This window comes from Ursus americanus, chromosome 8 (assembly GCF_024610735.1).
Source record: "Ursus americanus isolate L20-20 chromosome 8, mUrsAme1.1.p, whole genome shotgun sequence".
Classification (NCBI taxonomy): domain Eukaryota; kingdom Metazoa; phylum Chordata; class Mammalia; order Carnivora; family Ursidae; genus Ursus; species Ursus americanus.
In genome coordinates, this window is record NC_142134.1 from 63,454,100 (window position 1) to 63,460,561 (window position 6,462).

A 6,462-nucleotide genomic window follows, 5' to 3' on the forward strand; every position below is an offset into this window, starting at 1 on the left:
TCTGGGAAACCAGTCTCAGAACCTCACCCTGGGGAGAAAGCTGCTGGCCCTCTGTTGACTCCAGGACTGAGCTGTACCTGCCGTCAGTCAAGTCAATGCCATGGAAGCCATGTCTGCCTGCTGTTTCCTCACATGACTAACTCTGGTGTGAAAGCCTCACGTGGTGCTTCTGATCAGCAGAATCTTGGTCACATGTCCATGTCCTAGCACCAAGGGAACTGGAAAATGTTGCATTGTGGATTCTTCCATGGGAAGCTGGGGTTCAGACTGTGGGGAACTGTAAACATGCAAGAGGGCATGAAAATGACACTCGTCCACTTACCTTGAAAGCAGGGTTGGCTGCTAGAAATCAGGGCTGATGGGAGACTTCTAGGCCTCCAGCTGGAGGACAGGCAACGCCTAGAACAAAAGAGTCAGATTTGGAGGTGCCCAGTAGGAAGTTTTCCAAAGAGTCAGCAGCAGAGCTCCAGGAGACCATGAGTTAGCCGTGGACATCTGCCATGCCCCAGGGCACCCATGCCCTTTTTCAACTGCTCCACTCAAGGAAGCCCTTTCTTCCACCTTCTCTTCCTACCATCCCCCTATGCTGGACACCGAAGATCCTTAACCAGCAACTAGTAAGTGGGAGAGGAGGAGGAGTAAGAAGGATAGAGAAATCGACCACATCCTCTTACCTACTGTAAGCTTGTGTTGAAGGACGGGTAAAATGTCAACCGGGTGAAAACTTGTAGTCCTCCTCCCCCAACTAGCTTTGCTGAGATATGATTGACACATAACACTCATAAATTACAAAATGATGACTATCATAGGTTCAGCTACCACCTCCATCCGTCACATAGCTGTCATTTCTATTTTGTGATGAGAATATTTAAGTCCTAGTCTTAGAAACTTTCGAGTGTATGATAACAGTATTATTAACTATAATCACCGCACCATACATTAGACCCCCAAACTTATTAATCTTTTTTTAAAGATTTTTATTTAATTATTTGACAGAGAGAGAGAAAGAGAGAGCACAAGCAGGGGGAGTGGCAGACAGAGGGAGAGGGAGAAGCAGACTCCCCAAGGAGCAGGGAGCCCGGTGTGGGGCTCCATCCCAGGACCCTGGGATCATGACCTGAGCCAAAGGCAGATGCTTAACCAACTAAGCCACCCAGTGCCCCCCAAACTTATCAATCTTATAATTAAAAGCTAGTACCCTTTGAACCATACCTCCCCATCCCCCTCCCCCTTTGGCCCCGGGTAAACACTACTCTACACTCCCTGTGTCTCTGAGTTTGACGTTTAAAAATTCCACAATTAAATCATATCACTGGGTTTTTCTTTTTCTGGCTTAGTTCATTAGCATAATGCCCTCGAGGCCCATTCCAGTTGTGAAAGCTTGCAGTTTTGATTGTTTTATTAGTACATTGGATTGGTCTCTATTTATAGTTGAAATGACCTGAGGACCTTTTAGTATCTAAGAACAATGGGGAAAAGTGTGGGACCTCACCTGAGATTTTACCCCAGAGTAGGGGAGAAGATCAAAGAGCACATTGAATGGGCAAGGAGAGAAAGAATAAAATGAATTCTGTCTGCCCTCTGGTGAGTCTGGTTTATTCAATTAGCTGGTTATACGCATTATTATGATGAAGATATATCTATTGTTGTTTTAATTTTGTTCTGTTGGTAAGATCAACTGAGAATACAGTAGGCAATGCAGAAAAAAGAAGGCAAGGGGGACATTTAGAGCTTATTGTTGCTGCTGTTTTTATCCCCAAAGTCTGGTTGTGGAAAATCAAGAATAAGAAAGATCAGTCCAGGTTCCTGAATAAGGAGTAACTTAATAGTGCCACTGTGCTATTCTCTTTAGAAACATTATTGTCTTTTAGCCTCAGAAGAGCCCCAAGAGGTAGGTATAATCACCCCTAGTTTATGGATGGGGAAACTGAGTCTCGGACAGACTAAGCAGCATCCACAGTGTATTTAAATAGCCAAGTAGGGGCTCCATCCCTTAATCTTACTCTACTGCCCAACTGATTTGAGCTGTGTCTGAGATGTGTCCACTCCAGTCTAGTTGCTGGTTTTGTTGTTTTTTTTTTAAAGAGGACATTTCTGTTACCATAATAATAGCTGGCTTTTACCGAGCACTGAAGATATTTCAGTCACTGTTCTATGCACTTCATACATTTTCTCATTTCATTCTCCCATCGGCTCTACAAGATAGGTTCTATTGCTGTTCTCACTTGACAAATGAAGAGTGTCAGGCAAACTTGCCTGACAGCCATGTAACCGGTAAGTAATGGAGTAGGAGATATATATTCCAGCAGGCTGAATCTTCAGGGCAGACTCTTAACTGCCACATTCTTCCACCATGGGATGTACCAAGGCTGAGTCCAAAGGAAAAAAGACCAGCCCACCAGATTCCCAGCCTTCCAGAAATGAGAGCAGGAACAGTCTTCCTTCTTATGTCCCTTGTGTCATTACCTATCCCTGCTGCTCTCCCCCTACTTCAGTGGGAGGGGTTCAAGGTGAATCACCCCTTCCATTTGAGCTAGGATGCCATCTTTCATCTCTTCTCTGGATTCTGCTTCATATAAACCCTCTACTATGTCTGCAAATCCACCTTCCACCCTGATTTATGAGCTAGTGGCAAAGGATCTTTTCAGAGACAAACTGTCTCAATGAGCCATTTTGCTTAGAGAAAGGACCATGTGGGCAGGCAAGGCTGAATGAGAAAGGCAATAAACATTAAAACTGCCCAACTGAGAAATATATAAGACTTAGTTGGAGGGAATAGGAGGGTCTTGACTACATGGCAGGATGAATCAGGAACCAAGTAGAAGAAAGAACCAAAGAGAATTCTCTGAGGGTCAAACTGACCAAGGACTTTAAAGAAAGGGGCTCATGTTCAACTTTGCGGTTTTCTGTAATAAGCAGTGATGTAATATCTTAACCTTTGAGTGAAGTCTGCTACACACAATCTTAAACTGGTGGCACTTTGGGAAGTGAAGTGTTTGAAGGGTTGGCTTGAGGGCAACATCTTGGGGAAATCCTCTTGTGGAGGATGGAGCGGGAAACAGAGGTGGAGAAACAGTGGAAGCAGGAACCTCAGAGGGTTAAAAAAAATATGAGTCACCTCTCCTTTCCAAGGCACTTTGGCATGTTGGGAGGAATGCTAGATTTACTAGGGTGTGTAGAATGGGTAGTTGAGCCAATTTCTAACTAAATTCATGGCAACCCAAAGAGCTTGGGGTCACCCAGAGTTGCAGCTCTCTCCGTGCTCCCCATTGTCAGCTTCTTTTGCTACAGACCTTCCAACTCATCCTCGGTCTCTATCTTCATCTCAATCACTCCCAATTAACAAAGAATTTAAATTTCTCTCCCACTCTAACCTTGGCTCCATTTCCTGGCTTCCGAGTCTCTCTCCCCTTCTCAACTCCTCAATTCAGGAATGACATCCTGGGTAAAAATCTCCCTACATCAGTCAGCTCCTGAGAACACCCCTTCTGTTTTCTATTCCACCCTCACTCCTCATTCAGTTTATCTCAGGTCCATGTGCAGAAACTGGGAAGAAGATGGGATTTCTGTAGACCCACCTTGTGGAAGAGATACATGAGTTAGCATTTGGTTGCAGAAAACAGAACACACTCTGGTCAATTTTAAACAGAAAGGCATTTATTAATGAGCATTCAGTAGCTTAGATAACCATGGGGAAGGTTGAGTTTATAGGAACAAGACTCAAGCCATACCGCAGAACCGGAACACCAAATTAGCTACGAACTCTTCCATAATTAGGAAGCTGCTGCTCCAGCTGCTGTTCCCGTACCACCCACCCCCATAATCAGCAACCCAATACAATAGTCAGGACACCAATATTATCAAGAACATGCCATAATTAGCGAACCCCTCATAACTTGCCAGCTGTAGAATCCCTAATTACATGATGAATGGCTCGGGTCCTGCCACCAGATTCATACAAAGCTGATGACCAGTTGCTGGGACCATGCTGATTCTGCCATGGTGGTGTTTGCCTACAGAAATGGCAGAAGCGGAAGGGTAGCATTCATCTTGGGGTCTACCTCAAATCTTGCACTAGTGACGTCAGTAATGGAATCAAAATGATGCCTAGAACTCTAGCTGCAAGGAAGCCCGGGAAATACTGTTTAGCTTACTAACCTCTTCTGCACAGGAAGGCACACTGGAAGAAGATTAGAAGGGATGTTGCACTTTGATCAATTGTGTTTATCACAGACGGTTAACCTCGCTCTTCAGTGGCTCTTCAGAATCTTTCTCCAAAGAGATTTATTGCCTGCCTCTTTGGAATGACTAAGGATAGTCCTGTTTGGCTCAGGAAAGGAAAAGTCATTATCAACTATCATTTATCATAGTTTGTATTGTAGTCTCTTCCAACTTGTTGATGCACTGTAATTTAGGAATGGCCAAAAGTAGATAAATAGCCATTTCCCCTCCTTGGTACTAAGCCATTGCATAGGTTTGCTGGCAGTTCACACATGGCTTGAGGTCCATGAGGTAGATCTCTTTGCTGAGGCAGTACTGACAGCAGAAAGGATAAAATCTTTCAGATTTTTTTTTTCTCTGGGGAAATACAAGAAGCAACAAGTCAAGTAGTTGATACTCATTTTCAGCACCATGTTTTAATTTTCTCCATCTCTCTTGCAGGCTGAAATCATATGCACTATCTTTTCTCTTGTTTTTTTTCAGTCTTTGAGTGTTCTCCAGTTATGTCCAGCTGGTTCCAGTCATTAGTAGGCTCTTCCCAAGATAGTCCAGTCCTACTGGAAACAGGAAATACTGGAAACCTCATTAGAAAATCGGGTCCATTTCTGGTCTAGTGTTGCCAGAGTTTTGATAAGTATCCAAACTTTTGCTTGTTTATTCAAATCAAGCTTCTGAATCTCTTGAGATTCAACCCTTGCAACTGGTAAGTCAACAGCCTGACAGCGAAGAAAAAAAAATCACACATTTTCTGGCCAATCTTTGGAAAAATGTCTGTCTCTTCTCTCTGTCAGGATGCTAATTTACACATGTTCCAAAGCTGAGGTCGATTGGTTGAAATTGGAAAGACAATTTTTAACAACTGAACAATCCAGCAGTGAAAATTATTTGGATTATTCCAATACCAAATTAAGTCTTATTTATTCTTATTTAAGGTGATGGAGGAATATATGCATTATTAAAATTACATGGATTGAGTCTCAAAAATATGGTTTAAAATTTATAATGAAAGTCAAGCCCAGCCCCTCATTGGTTCCTGTGTGTGCAAAGAAAGTACCAGGCCCATTCTCCAGAAATTTGAATCTAAATACTATAGAGCTAACTTCCTGTGTCTGAACCCAGAAAGAAAAATATTTAAAAAAAGGTCTGATGATATCAGCTATCCAACAATAAAGGTCTTAGAAATATTATGGTGCATAGCCTGATCCAGATTTTTTTTTTTTAAGATTTTTTATCTATTTATTTGACAGATATAGAGACAGCCAGCGAGAGAGGGAACACAAGCAGGGGGAGTGGGAGAGGAAGAAGCAGGCTCATAGCAGAGGAGCCTGATGTGGGGCTCGATCCCACAACGCCGGGATCACGCCCTGAGCCGAAGGCAGATGCCTAACCGCTGTGCCACCCAGGCGCCCCCTGATCCAGATTTTTTAAACGTTTTTTTTTATTATTAAAATATAGTTGACATACAATGTTATATTTATTTTAGGTGTACAACACAGTGATTTGACAATTCTACACATTATTCAGTGCTCACCATGGTAAATATAGTCACCATCTGTCATCATACAACATTAGTACAATATAATTGACTGTATTCTCTATGCTGTACTTTTTATCTCAGTGGCTTATTTATTTTGTAACTGGAATTGTGTACTTCTTAATCCCCTTCCCCTATTTCACCCATCACCCTCCCCTCCCCTCTGGCAACCACCAGTTTATTCTGGTGGTTTTTATGAGTCTGTTTCTGTTTGTTCATTGGTTTTGTTTTTTAGATTCCACATATAAGTAAAATCATATGGTATTTAAAAAAAAAGAAAGAAAGAAAGCCAAGGATTGGATCATAGAATCAGAGAACTTATATTTAGAAGGGAACCTCTGGGCACCAACATTGCTGATGGGTCATTTTCACTTATCTTGGGTCAATGGGTGATATTGTAAATATGGTTTTGTTTTTCTTAAAAAAAATCCTTGGCAAAAACAAGAATGCATTTGTTTAGAGGAAGGCAGTAACTAGTATTAGGAAAAAACATGACATAAAAATATGCTTTCATAAGGAACTGGTGTTGATTCCAACTGTGGAGCCACTTACATGAACTTGGGCAAGTAATTTGACTTTTCTGAGCTTATTTCCTCATCTATATGGAGTTCAACTTTTCTATTCTCTCTTTTCTATCCCTATTGGTCAAAAGTCAAGTCCGTCATCAGCCTGGGGGGTGAGGCCAGTTTCCCCAGAGTAAGCTTCCT